The sequence below is a fragment of the Microtus oregoni genome, unplaced genomic scaffold (assembly GCF_018167655.1).
Source record: "Microtus oregoni isolate MIOR12 unplaced genomic scaffold, Mior012 000017F_ref0000208, whole genome shotgun sequence".
NCBI classification, from domain to species: domain Eukaryota; kingdom Metazoa; phylum Chordata; class Mammalia; order Rodentia; family Cricetidae; genus Microtus; species Microtus oregoni.
The window spans coordinates 6480904-6495483 of record NW_024543076.1 but is presented as its reverse complement, the minus strand read 5'-3'; the positions used below and the strand labels follow the sequence as shown (position 1 = coordinate 6495483).

The 14580-nt window shown below is 44.1% G+C and overlaps 1 protein-coding gene across 2 annotated transcripts in view; it reads right to left on the bottom strand.

Moving 5' to 3' along the window:
• The window catches only part of Ubap2 (ubiquitin associated protein 2), a 72020-nt gene extending 58429 nt beyond the window's left edge, over positions 1 to 13591 (bottom strand). The window contains exons 1-2 of one of the 2 annotated variants that reach the window (XM_041667324.1): positions 13494 to 13532; positions 9865 to 9877 (exon numbers count right to left, since the gene is read on the bottom strand). The gene's annotated coding sequence lies outside the window, so the exon portion shown is untranslated. Of the gene's footprint in view, positions 1 to 9864; positions 9878 to 13493 lie in introns of both variants that reach the window. The other variant, XM_041667323.1, reaches the window with a different exon arrangement.
• Positions 13592 to 14580: the final 989 nt, after the last annotated feature.

Genomic DNA, 14580 nt, shown 5'->3' with positions numbered 1-14580 from the left:
TTTTTAAAAAAAATAAACCAGGCATAAGTGCAGCACTAAATTGGGGTACATCCTGAAGATCAGAAAAACAAAAAAGCCACCCACTGGCTCTTACCTCTACCTCAGTCTGAAATAGCGATCCTGCCCCCAGGAATCTCAGGATGAGACTCAGAGCCCTCTCCTGCCATTTTATAACACTCTCTAGGGCTGGGATAAAGGTGTGCACTGCTGGGATTAAAGGCATGTGTTATCACTGCCTGGTCTGTAAAGCTGACCAGTGGGCTGTTTTCATCTCTGATCTTCAGGCAAGCTTTACAAATGAAATGCCACTACACAGTGATTCGGGTGTGGTGACTTCTGCCTGTAAGTCGAGACAAACTGAAGGATCTTAAGTTTCAGAACAGCCTGATACATGCAGTAGGCCAACTAGGGCTACTTGCCTCAGAACAAGTAAATAGCTCAGTGAATTTTTTCCAAGGCTCTTTTTTGCATCATAATGATGGCTACCCATAAACAAACTAAAACATAAAAGCAAAGTACCATTAGAATTATAGCATCTTGGGGCTGAAGAGACGGCCCAGTGCTTAGAAGCACTTACTGCTACTTTTCCAGAGTACACAGTTTAGTTCCCAGCACATAAAGACAGCTGACAACCACCTGTGTCTCCTGCTCTAAGGAATCTGACACCTCTTCTGGCCACTGCAAACACCAACACACAGACACATTCATAACTAAAATAAATTCTAAAAAGTATAGCACTTCACTTACTCTGTTCAGCTGAATGATCAGTATTATGGATACTAAAGCAAACGTCAAAGGAATCCTAGCACTCGAGACTGAAGCAGGAAGACTGTATGTATGCTCCAGGCTCACCTGTGGATGGATCAATAAGGCAACTGCCACCAAGCCTGACCACCTCAATTTGGTCACTGGGACACACATGGATCTCTGATTTTCACATGTGCCACAGTACATACAAGCACACATTCCTGGGCACGTGCACACACTAAATTTTTGGTCCACCCTTTTACAAAATAAATTCTTTCAAAAAGCAGTATTAGCAAGCATGGTAATACAGCCTGACTTCAATCCAAGCATTAGCGGGGCAGAGGCAGATGGGCCTCCCTGAGTTTAGGCCAGCATGATTTAAACAGTGAGTTCCAGAATGGACAGAACTACACAGGGCGACCATGTCTCAAATAGAATTAGACAGATAAAGACAGACAGTCAGTATTTTACAGACATATCAGTAAAATAAACTGCGTTTTTCTGCCTTGGCCGTTGAGTATCACAAACACTAATTTTAAGCTTGGTGTTGTTGGCATGCACCTTTATCTCCCGGTATATGGGAGATAGAGGCAAGTGGATCTCTGAGTTCGAGACCAGCCTGGTGTACAGAATGAGTTCCAGAACAGCCAGAGCTACACAGAGAAATTCTATCTAAAAAAAAAGCTAAACAAACACTAATTTTTCTGACTCATCAGTTATCCTAACTACGTAGTGAGTGATAAAGGAAGTAAGAACTTGCTTTCCTAACATTAGACTCATCACATCTTGTTTGTTTTCTTATCCTCTGCTCATTTCGCAGAGGCAGCAACTATGTCTGCATAACTTCTGGGCAGCATAAAATGGCTTCTTTCCAAAACCAAAATTCCAAAACCAAGGATAATGCAACCCTTCAAATGGCTTTCCCGTCATGCATTTCTTTTTTTTTTTTTTTTTTTTTTTTTTGGTTTTTCGAGACAGGGTTTCTCTGTGGCTTTGGAGCCTGTCCTGGAACTAGCTCTGTAGACCAGGCTGGTCTCGAACTCACAGAGATCCGCCTACCTCTGCCTCCCGAGTGCTGGGATTAAAGGCGTGCGCCACCATCGCCCGGCCCGTCATGCATTTCTTAAACATCTTTACTCTTTAAAAGAATTTTAAAGCATTGAAGATATTTTTAACCCTATCATTACAGAGCAAGCCTTCAAATAGTCAAAACACCTTTGATTTTCACCAAGTTGCAGAATGACTTCCCTGCTGATTTGGATAATTAAAAAGCCATCTCCCCATCTGCAAGCATCCACTGGCACAAGCACTTATTATATACCTCTGAAGAAGGACAGGACAAAAGAGTTAAGATTAAAGAAGCAGAACAGCCAGTGGTGGCAGTGCATTCCTTTAATCCTAGCACTCAGAAGACAGAGGCAGGTCAATCTCTGAGTTCAAGGAGAGATACAAGTGAGTGCGGTAATAGTCTGGTTAGTAATTATAGGACCTATATGCTTGAGTTTCTTGTTTTATCTATTTAACTTACTGACCTCAAAATATTTATTCCAAAAAAAGTTGAATAATTTTACTGCAGTATGGTCAAAACATAAAGTTCACCTTAATCCCAGTATTCAGGAGGCAGAGGCAAGCAGATCTCTGAGTTCCAGGACAGTCTAGGATACACAGAACCTATTGACAAAAAGCAAGGCCTGTATATACTAGCATTATGGAGGTGGACACAGGAAGATCTCTAGGGCTTGCTTGCCATCCAGTCTAACAGAATCTGAGAATTCCAGGATCAGTGACAAACCCTGTCTTTTAAATTAAAAAACGGGAGGGGGAGAGTAGTGTGGGAACATGCCTTTAATCCCAGCACTATAGACTCAGAAGCCTGTACATTCAAGAACAAATAGTCCATGTAAAAAGCTCCAAGCCAACTACAGCTACACAGTGAGATCCTGACTTCTATAAAGGGCTATTCTTTTGTTTTTTTGTGGGTTGTTGTGGTTTTCAAGACAGGATTTCTTTGTGTAAAGATCCTAGCTGTCCTGAAACTCTCTACAGACCAGGCTGGCCTCGAACTCAGAGATCTGCCTGCCTCTGCCTCCCAAGTGCTTGGATTAAAGGATGCACCACCATGTCCAGCTAGTGGGGAGCTATTTCAAGATAAAAGTACATATACTCTAGATAATACTATAAAGCTAGGATCTGCCGGGTGGTGTGGGCACGCACGCCTTTAATCCCAGCACTCAGGAGGCAGAGGTAGGCGGATCTCTGAGACCAGCCTGGTCCACGGATCTGTGAGTTCAAGGCCAGCATGATCTAGTTCATGCAAGAACTAGTTCCATGACAGGCAAAAAAAGCTACAGAAAAACCTTGTCACATCTCGGAAAAAAAAAAAAAAAAAACGAAACAAAAAAGAGAATGTGCCAATCAAGTCATTTGATCCATTTAAAAATTAACACACACCTGCTACTTTATGCACCTACATATGCCAGTTTTTACTAAGACATAAAACACAAAAACCCTTAAATAAGGAAACCTCCCACTACACTACTCAAAAAAAGTATTCCCGTCTACAAGAGCTAGTTCCAGGACAGGCTCCAAAACCACAGAGAAACCCTGTCTCGAAAAAAACCAAAAAAAAAAAAAAAAGTATTCCCTATCTATTTCCCTGATGTTGATATAGAAAGACCTGCTAAACTGTTGTCCAGGTGCAGATTAACCTCAAGAATGAAAGCTCAAAAACAGTTCCTTCCAGTCACTACTGGAAACTGCATGCTCTATGCTGTAACCAATGACGACTTACACTCTTTCCCGAAGGAATACACTCACTATCTCCATCCTTACCCTGCCTAACCTTCGATCTGGTTTCCTTCACCTCTTCACTCCCACAGAAGAAAGGCTACCCCCAGGCCATGACTCCTGTTTGCAGTCTTCCCTCTTGTTCTCATGCCTGTCTCTACCACTCACTCCTTTTCAGGAATGGCAACACCATCCTTGTTTCCTTCTGACCTCAAACGCTCAGCACTATTTCATTCTTTTCTTTTTTTTTTTTTTTTTGGTTTTTCGAGACAGGGTTTCTCTGTAGCTTTGGAGCCTGTCCTGGAACTAGCTCTTGTAGACCAGGCTGGTCTCGAACTCACAGAGATCCGCCTGCCTCTGCTTCCCAAGCCCGGCCACTATTTCATTCTTTTTTTTTTATTATTTAAAAATATTTATTATTTTTAAAAATATTTATTATTTATTATGTATACAATATTCTGTCTGTGTGTATGCCTGCAGGCCAGAAGAGGGCACCAGACCCCATTACAGATGGTTGTGAGCCACCATGTGGTTGCTGGGAATTGAACTCAGGACCTTTGGAAGAGCAGGCAATGCTCTTAACCTCTGAGCCATCTCTCCAGCCCCACTATTTCATTCTTATTCCTGAAATAGAAAACCCGATATTGAGTATGTCCCCTTGCCACCAACTGTGTCCTCTACTAGCATCAACAATTGGCTAGGGAGCGGGGTAGCTAGTCCTGGGCATGAGCAAGGCTGTGACGGGTTTGAGCAGCAGCATCTAAAGAAAGGAAGCAGGCTGGGGGTACAGCTAGCTTGAGAAAACAAAGTGCTCCTCGATGTATGTGCCTGACCACTTCATAAGGTAACTATAAACTGGCACAGGGCTTAGAGATCAGTTCATCATACTGATTTCAAAAGCTACTAAAATCAGAATGGAAAAAGTAAAGTAGCCTATTGTATTGAAGCTCAGAACTCAAGCTCCAACTTTAAATGTCTCCCCACCAAATAAATGGCAAAACTAGGTACGTAAAGTTTAGTGGAACCCTACACAATTCAAAGACCCTCACCTCTGTACCCCATTCCTATTCCTTATCTAGTATGGAGAGCCAGCCTTTTACACTACAAAGGCCCTCAATTTCCTTTCCTTTGCTGGCTCTCTTTATCAGCTAGCACCTGGCTGTACGCCCAGACAGCAGCATTTCAGACAAACACGAGTAGTAGAGTGTGGTTAAGAGCACCTAGTTCAGAAGTCAGACAGACTTGAAATCGACTAATTTTGAGATTAGGAAACCCTAATCAAATACTGTTTCCTAAGCTGTGGAGAACCTAGAAAAGATAATGGATCTAATGCTTGGTTATACCTGATAACAATTATAGGATTAATGTATGCTGCTTGAGTTTCTATTTAACTTACTGACCTCAAAATATTTATTCCAAAAAAAGTTGAATAATTTTACTGTAGTATGGTCAAAACATAAAGTTCACCTTAATCCCAGTATTCAGGAGGCAGAGGCAAGCAGATCTGAGTTCCAGGACAGTCTAGGATACACAGAAACCCTGCCTCAGGAGAAGACTTTTGGTGTATTTGCTAAGCTTTTGCAACTATCACCACAATTTAGCTAACAAATAAAATAAAGGGGCATTTCCTTGTCCAAGGTCTAGGCACCACTACCACTGGGTTACAACACCTCCATCCTTTTTTTTTTTTTAATTTGAAACAGGATATGTGCTGGGCGGTGATGGCGCACACCTTTAATCCCAGCACTCAGGAGCCAGAGGCAGATTGATCTCTGTGAGTTTGAGGCCAGTCTGGTTGATCTCCAAGGGTGAGTTCCAGGGTGGCCAGAGCTACAAAAAAACCACGTCTTGAAGAACCTCCAGCAAAAAAAATCCTTTATAGCAATATCTAGAGATTATGTACTTTTGAGTTCCAAGATGGCCAGGACTATTTCACAAACACTGTCTCAAAAAACAAAAAAATAAGAAAAAAGAGACAGGGTCTGTGTAGTCCCAGTTATCCTAGAATTCCCTAAGTAGATCACTCTGACTCAAACTCTTAAGGAATCCCATGCCTCTACTGCCTTTCCAAATGAGATCAGGACACGGTAAAAAAAAAAATTTTAAAGTGTGGTGGCTCACACCTTTAATCCCAGCACTGGGAGGCAGAGGCAGGCGGATGTCTGTGAGTTCGAGGCCAGCCTGGTCTACATGAGCTAGTTCCAGGACAGGAACCAAAAGCCACAGAGAAACCCTGTCTCGAAAAACAAAAAAAAAAAAATTGTATGAAATGAGCATGGTGGGGAACGCCTTTTATCGCAGCACTTCAGAAGAGAAAGCAAGATATCTAAATTCAAGGCCAGCCGATTACAAGGAGAGTTCCAGTTCAGCTATTGGGACATAATGAGATTGGGGCAGAGGGGACAGCTCAGCATTTAGGAGTGTGTGCCGCAGTTTCCATCACTCTTGTTAGGCAGCTCACAACTGCCCGCAACTCCAGCTGGTCTGGAGCAAAAGTGAAAGAGCTAGCCTATACATGGCCCAAGTGCACACACAGAGCATCTAATTATAAAAACAAGCATATATAAAAGTTTTTAAAATGTGGAAACAATAGAAACACCAGGTATTACTGAACTGTGTTCTATTAAATACAAGTTAATAAATAACACTGACAAGAAACCAAATTTTGGCAATAAGTCTAGAGCAGAGGTTCTTAACCTTCCTAATGCTACAGCTCTTTAATACAGTTCCTCAAAAGAAAAAAAATATAGTTCCTAATGTTGTGGTGACCCCTACCATAAAATTATTCACTGCTACTTCATAACTGTAATTCTGCTCCTGTTTTGAATCGTAATGTAAATACCTGTGTTTTATGATGGTCTTAATGCAACCCTGTGAAAGGGTCGTTAACACCCAGAGGTTGAGAACCATTGGTCTAAATCCAAATGAAATCCACTTTTCACAAGATTTGGAGCACTCCTGCGTCTGTGTCCCTCCATTTGGGAGATATAGGCAGAATAACACAAGTAACACACCTAAACCTCTTGCCCTGAACTACAAGTTAGTAGCTATCCTTGGCAGCTATCTGAAAAAATAAAAAGCCCATGGATTTAATCCAAGAATTCAGGAAGCACGGGTAGAAGGACCACAGAAAGTTTGAAGCCAGCCTAGTCTGTGTAGCAAGTTCCACACCAGCCAGGTATACTAAGATCCTATGCCAACAATTAATTAATTAATTAATTAATTAATTAAAAAAAAAAAACAGGCATGATGGTACAGACCTTAAATTTAATCCCAGCACTCAGAAGACAAAGGCAGCAGGTCTTTATGAGTTTAAGGCCAGCCTGGTCTACGTATCGAGCTCCAGGGCAGCGAGGAAGACAGAGATTGTCTCAACAACAAATGAACTGAAAACACAGCTCAACAGTTAAGAGGACCCGAGAAGCACTCTTATCAGACTCCAGCTCCACGGAATCCTAGGCCTTCTTTTGGCAGGTGCACACACATGCGCACACACGTGTACACACACAAATAAACAAGAAACAAATCAGCAGCTGGAGAGATGGCTCAGCGATCACGAGCACTGGCTGCTCTTCCAGAGGTGGATTTTAATTTCCAGCCAACTACATAATGGCTCACAACCATCCATAATGAGACCTGGTGCCCTCCTCTGGCCTGCAAGCATACATACAGGCAGAACACTGTTTACATATTATATAAGTAAATAAATCTTTTGTGTGTGTGACTTTGAGACAGGATTTCTCTATAGCTCTGGGGCCTGTCATGGAACTGGCTCTGAAGATCAGGCTGGCCTTGAAGTTACTGAGATTTGCCTGCCTCTGCCTCCAGAACTTTAAATAATAAATCTTTAAAAAAAACAAAGAAAAAAAAAACAGTGGCTGGGCAGTAAAGGCCTACACCTTTAATCCAAGCACTTTAATCCAGGCAGAGGCAGGAGAATCTCTGAGTCGAGGTCAGCCTGGTGTACAGAGGGAACCTTGGTGTACAGCCAAGGTTAAGAACAGAAACTCTGCCTCAAAAAGCTGGGGGTGGGGGACACGGGACAGGGCTACACAGACAGACGGACAAATGGGAAAAAAAAAGTTTGATGGTTCAGAATTGCACGATAGTACTTCCTCTCTACTTTAATTCCACTTTCTTCCCCATTTCCCTCATACACCCCCTTTTCTTCCTTTACCTCCAATACAAAAACACTCCAAATTGCCACTGAATCTAACCTGAGAATACTGTTGACTCCAGCATCATTGTAAGTGTGGTCTAAGATTATAATTATCATTACATGCTGCTCCTTTAAGTTAAGCATACATATTAAAACCCAATACATCTTCCAATCTCACAGGCATAAGCAGTGTGTTTAGATGCCTGGACTGTGTCCATCAGGTGCACTCTAAAGAAAAGTTTTGGAACTGTTCAGTCATTAAAAAAGAAAATAAGTACGCTCTGTTTTTGTTTGCTTTTTGGAACAAGGTTTCACTACATAGCCATTGGAGGCTTGGAACTCAAACTGTAGACTTCAGCAAATTTATGACAATTCTCCTGCTGGGATCACAGGCTGGGATCGCAGGGATGTACCACACCCACCCAGCTAGAAGGCCTTATAAATGCAAATTTAAGTCAGGTGCGGTGGCACAGTGGCACTAGCCTTTTTGCTCAACCAGCATTAAGAAGGCTGAGACAGGAGGATCACTATGAGTCTTAGACCAACCTCCGCTACTTAGTAGGTTACATGTCAGTCAGAGCTATACAGCAAAACCCAGACTCAAAAAAGAAAATGAATGAATAAAGAAATACAGAAATTTGCTCCTCTACAAATAATTTTTTAAAATATTCTTGAGACTGGAAAGACTGTTCAGCATTAAGGGCACTTGCTGCTTTGGCAGAGCACCTGCATTCAATCCCCAACACACATGGGGCCTCATAACCAACTCCAGTTTCACTGCATCCAGTAACTCTTCTGACCTCCATGGGCACCAGGCACACATATGTACATACAGGCAAACATTCGTACACATAACACCAAACAAAAAAAAAAACTTTAAAAGAAAAATATTAATTTTTAAGCCCTAGAAACAATAATGTAGTGCTGGAGAGATGGCTCAGAGATTAAGAAGAGCACTGGCTGTTCTTCCAGAGGACCAGGGTTCAATTCCCAGCACCTGTTTGTTAGCTCACAATCATAACTCCAGTTCCAAAGGACCCCAGACCCTCACACAGACACATGCAGGCAAAACACCAATGTTCATAAATAAACTTTTAAAAAAAATGACAGGGGCTGGAGAGATGGCTCAGTAGTTAAGAGCATTGCCTGCTCTTCCGAAGGTCCTAAGTTCAATTCCCGGCAACCAAAATAAGGTATGTTCTAATAAGTATTAAACGTCCAAATGGGGGAGTAGGTTAAGCCCACTTTTTTCCTCAGTGTTGCTTGGGCAGGAAGCTCTCCATTACTGAACCACACACAGTCCTAATAACTTTTTTAAAAACATTATTGTATTTTTGTGTGTGCAATGCCACAGCGTGTAAGTGGAGGTCAGAAAAATAGCAGGAGCCTAATCTCATTCTACCATGTGGATTCCAGGGATTAAACTCGGGGAACCACACTCGAAAGCGTGTCTTTATCCACTGAGCCATCTCACTGACCTAGGTTTTGTTTTAAATGTGTATGGGTGTTTTACCTGCTGGTACTTTCGTCCATACCACCAGAGGCATCAGATCTTCCAGAGCTGGAGTGTTCCAGACAGCTATGAGCCATCATGCGTGCTGGGCACTCATCAGCAGTCCTCTTGAAGAGCAGAAAGTGCTCTTAACCTAAGCTACCTATTCAGCCTTTTTTTTAAATTGCTGTTTGTCCTGGATCTCCTTACACAGACCAGGCTGGCCTGACCTTGCGGAGATCGCCTGCCTCTGCCCCCAAGTGCTGGGATTAAAGTCAGCATCACCACACCCAGCCCTCTAACAACTCTTGTGTTTTTCCTGTAAAGTTTACCTCCCTTTTATTTTACTTTATGTGCACTGGGGGGAGGGTGTCAGATCTCCTGGAACTGAGTTTCAGAATATAATTGTGAGCTGCCATGTGGGTGCTGGGAACTGAATGGAGTCCTCTGGAAGAGCCACCTCTGCGGTCAGCCCCATCTAAAAACTTTTAAAAGGAAAATATTGCCTAGCCTTAACAAAGGCACTTCCTTCCTCAACACAGCCCTGTTCCACACCTCAATTCCAAACACTTAACTGGGTACCAACTGAAACTCCAGTTCACAAGCAACTATGTCCCTCCGCCAAAAATTCACAAAATCTGGTACTCAACGCCCGCATCAAGGAATTTCAGGAGCACACCTGTGGAGCACACCTGTAAGAAGAGGTAGAAATGAAAGTAGGGAAATCAGTTCAAGCTCATCCTTGGCTACCCATCAAGCGCCAAGGCCAACCTGGTCTACAAGACCCTGAATTTAAAAAGACAAACTTTCCAATGAATTTCCTTTTATTAAAAAGTACAGGGAGTTGAGCTGTACACAGTTGCAACATCTTCAGCCCCGGTTCAATCACCAGCACCCCCACACACCCCCCACAAAGGGAGAAAGAGAAAACAAAAATTATTATTTAAAGAAAAGAGGTAAAAACAACCCAAACATAAACCTTACACATTCTGATTGTGGGAACTCAGAGCTGATAAAATTGGTTGGCTTTGAAAAGAGAAAGGCGGGGCCAGACGGTGGTTAATCCCAGCACTCAGGAAGCAGGGGCAGTCGGATCTCTGTGAGTTCAAAGCCAGCCTTGTCTACAAGAGCTAGTTTCAGGACAGGCCTCAAAGCTATAGAGAAACCCTGTCTAGAAAAAAAAAAAAGAAAAGAAAAAAGAAAAGAAAAGACAGACTTCTCAGTCAAAACTTGCAAAACTCGGGGCTGGAGAGATGGCTCAGTGGTTAAGAGCATTGCCTGCTCTTCCAAAGGTCCTGAGTTCAATTCCCAGCAACCACATGGTGGCTCACAACCATCTGCAAAGAGGTCTGGCGCCCTCTTCTGGCCTTCAGGCATACAGACAGAATATTGTATACATAATAAATAAATTAAAAAAAAAAAACTTGCAAAACTCTCCCACGGGCTTTTTGGTGACATTTCCCACATAGACCTTACTCTAACTTCCTTTAAGCTCATCCCCACTTCCCAGCTTGCAAACAGAACAAAAGGGAGGCAACACTCACTCTATCAGAAGAGGAGCATATAGGCGCAGACCTGGAATCCCACCCAGCACTTGGGAGTCTGGAGAAGGGGGCTACAACAAGTTTGAGGCTATACCCTACACCAGAAAACAGCCCGGCTACAGAGTGAAACTGTCTCAAACAAGCATGCACACATCAAGACTGCACTCTGGATTTCAGGTCAACCAGGGCTACATAGTGAGACCATTTCAAACAAACCAAAGTAAAGTCAACGCTAACGTTTAAAAGTTAAAATCACTTTAGACTATGTCTACATTGCAAGACAGCATTATACTTTCTAAATGCATTTTATATCCTTAAGGAGTAAACATCAAAATCAGGCCGGGCAGTGATGGCTCACGCCTTTAATCCCAGCACTTAAGAAGCAGAGATAGGCGCCACATCTCAGTCAGTTTGAACGCAGCCTGGTCTGCAGACCAAGTTTCAGGACAAGCCCCAAAGCTACAGAAACTGTCTCAAAAATAATTAAGTAATAGGTAAATACATAAATAAACAAACTAAAAAATCAGGCCAGAATGATATGCCAGATGCCTGTAATCCCAGCCCTCAAGAGACTGGGGCAGGCAGCACAAGTGAAACCTGATCAAATAAAACATACATTAATTAAAATAACCTCATCATTCTTGTAACCATGTATTTCAGCCATTTCTTCCAAAATAACAAAACTCATTCAAACTAAGGGAGCCTCCTGAGGAGCAAGCACTTCACCAGTTACTAGGAAAGAGTAGAATCCCTTTCTCAAGGAAGCCGCAGATGACCCTGGCGAGCCCAATCCACATGCAAAGAGAGATCAGAGGAAACCAGAGCAGCAGGAAACAGGCAGGAGAAGCAATTACCACAATCCTTTCTCCTGGCCTCATTCTCGGCCATGTTACAACTTCCACCCATATTTCAAACAAAACAATCTCCTTTTCCCTGAAATGTTTGGTTTCTGAAGGTCAGAGGCAGCAAGGAAGCAAAGTGTGTGTGTGGGGGGGGGGGGGGAATCGGAAGTGTGGGAAAGACACGGGTCAGGCCCTGAGGGTGAGGGGAGGGACCGCTTACAGAACGGAAGAGCCAGAAGTAAGAAAATCAGGCAAGAACATAAGTCAGCAACATAAGCGGAAAGTGCGACACCTTTGCTCGGTAAGACAAATCTTTGCAACAACTGGAAAACAGGCCTAGCCAAGACAAAACACAGTGGATCATCTTCTACAAAGACTGGAATTTATCCTTTCCTAAAATAGGCAGACACCATACCAAAGAACCAGTCCCATTAAGCTACACTACAGAACTTTTTAGGTGTGATATTCAACTTCCTTCTCCTTTATCTGAAAAACCAACACAAAAAAGAACAAGGAAGTGGAGGCACATGCCTTTAATCCCAGCCTTATGGAGGCAAAGGTAGGTGATTTGCGGTGAGGACAGTCTAACCTACAGGGCATGTTCCAGGACAGCCAGGGCTACACAGAGAAAACCTTTCTCATAAAAGAAAGAGTAGGTAACTCAGAGGGAGTACCGTACTAACTAACGTGGGAAAAAAAAAAAAAGCTTTACCAACAGAAGAGATATGCATAAACACTATTCACTTTAAAAAAAAAAAAAGGTCATTGTTAATGGGCACAGCAGCGCTTGTCTGTAATCCATACAGCCTGAGATTCCCACCATAGAAAAACTGAGGCAAGAGGCTCTTGAGACGGAAGTCAGCCGTGCTTAGGTACTGCAACACTCTTAAAAACGACCAAAGAATGACGTGCGTTCAAATAAAAGAAGATCTCTGTGTACCTCATGTGGAGACCTTGGAAGAGCTAAGTTGTTACTGTATGCATTTGCTGGAGAAAGTCAAAGTGTAGGCAAATGTGCTCCTTGGAAATAAAGTAGAAAAGTGTAGAGGTGGTAAATTACAGGACTATGTTAAAGCAGGACACAGCAGGAATGATTCGAAAACAGGAGTCCTGAGTGGTGACAGTTGACATGCCTGGGCAACGAAGACTTAAAATTCTGGGGGAAAGGTAGGAAAACCGAGTATAGTACAGTGATTACAGTGATTCCGCGGTAAAGAAAGCTGAGCTGGAATGCAATCAGGCTAAAAAAAAAAAATCATCATTTGAATTTCTAACAGCTCGCTTTACAGTTTACAAAGCACACTCTTAGCTTGCGTTAAAGAAAAGAATAAACTGTGACACAACCAGACTACAAGAACAGGCAGGGCACGAGGAAGAAGTTTCAACTGACACCAAAGCCTTCGGGAATGAAAATAAGTAAAACTGAACTATGCCTTCAGGTTAAGTAGGAAAGACTAGAGCGCACAAGTTGGGCTTTAAGACCAGTTCCCAGGACCGGCGCCAGACGTGAAAGCGTAAAGGTGGTCAGGATGAAGGAGACAGCGTGGCGGGGGAGCTCCAGCCTACAAGCAGGGACCGAGGTGGGAGAGAAAACCACACCCTCCAGGACAGAAACCCGGGGGGGGGGGGGGGGGGGGGGAGGCGCCCCCTGGGGCTGGGTGGGGCCCGGCAAACTAGGATGGGGGGGGGCAGAAACACAGAGCAGAAACACAGAGCGGGAGAGGAAGGAGGGTACCCAGGCCTGGACACAGTAAGGAAACCAGAAGCCAGAGAGGGAAGCTCGGCCCGGTCCACCCCGGTAGACCCTGAGGCATCCCAAAGAGGGTTGGGAGTTCTGAAGACCTTAGCCCAGGTCTAGAAAGCATAGACTGCAGGTTTCAGGACCCTGAAAGAGCGACAGAAGGGACAGGGGGACAATTTACCGCTGCTGCTCTCGTTGGACTCGGGACCCGCAGCCGCCGCCGCCGCTCGTTACCTGCCAATGTGCCTCTTACAAAGCGGCGGCGGCGGTAGAGGCGGCCCTGCCCGTCACGTGATCCCTACGTCACGGGAGGGGCGGAGCCAACACTAGAAACTTTAGCCGGTCTACCCTGCTGGAAAGTACTACTCTGCCAGCTGGGCGGGGGGGTGGTTTATGTGGAAGCTCTGAAGAAGGTGCCATTGCTCGTGGTTGGAGTTTCAGGGTCGTTTTATCCGCTATCTACAGGGACTCCACTACTAGAGCGTGCTGTCGCGCTATGATGACCTCAGACACCGCAAGTTACTCGCAGGCGGCCGCCTCTGTCATCACGTGACATGGTCCAACCACTCAAAGCAAGCCTGGCCTCTAGTCGTTGCCAGAGTGAACTACAACTCCCAGCGTGCTGCGCGGCAAAAAGCACTGCATAAGACCTCCTTTTCCCGTCGATTTCGTAGATGGAGCTCCAGACTCTGGCTACTCCAAGTAGGGTAGCGCGGACACCAGTGGCTGCCACCTGCCAAGGGAATCAACGTGGTTCCTGCTGGGAAGTGTAGTCCTGGCGGAGAGTGAATCCTGCTACCACGTTGCGGGACTGGCGCTCCGCCCTGCCCTTTGCGCGGGAAAACGCCAACGGCTAGTTGCTGAGCCGGGACGCCGCCGAGAACGTCCTCCGGCTGATGGGCCTCGAGACCTCAGTGTAGTCAAAGGCGCATTGCTCTCTGCGTTCCCAACACTCTTCTTCAGGACACGACTAACGTTTTTTGAACGTCTACCCGATGTCCGAGGTTTATAAAATCGTATTCTAGCCCAAGAGGTTGGGTTGACCCGTTTTTTGCGATAAGGAAAGGGAGACTTAACCTCTTGGCATAAGAGACCCAAATAGGGTTTTGCCTTTAGAAGTTACCTGAGCCATCTCTTAGCAAAGATGTTAACCTCAGGGGATTAAGCACAAAGAATGTTTTTTGTTTGTTTTGGTTGGGGTGGATGTGAGAGGTTGGTTGAGTTTTTCTGTTTGGTTGTTTTGGCTTTTTTGAGATGTGGTTTCTCTT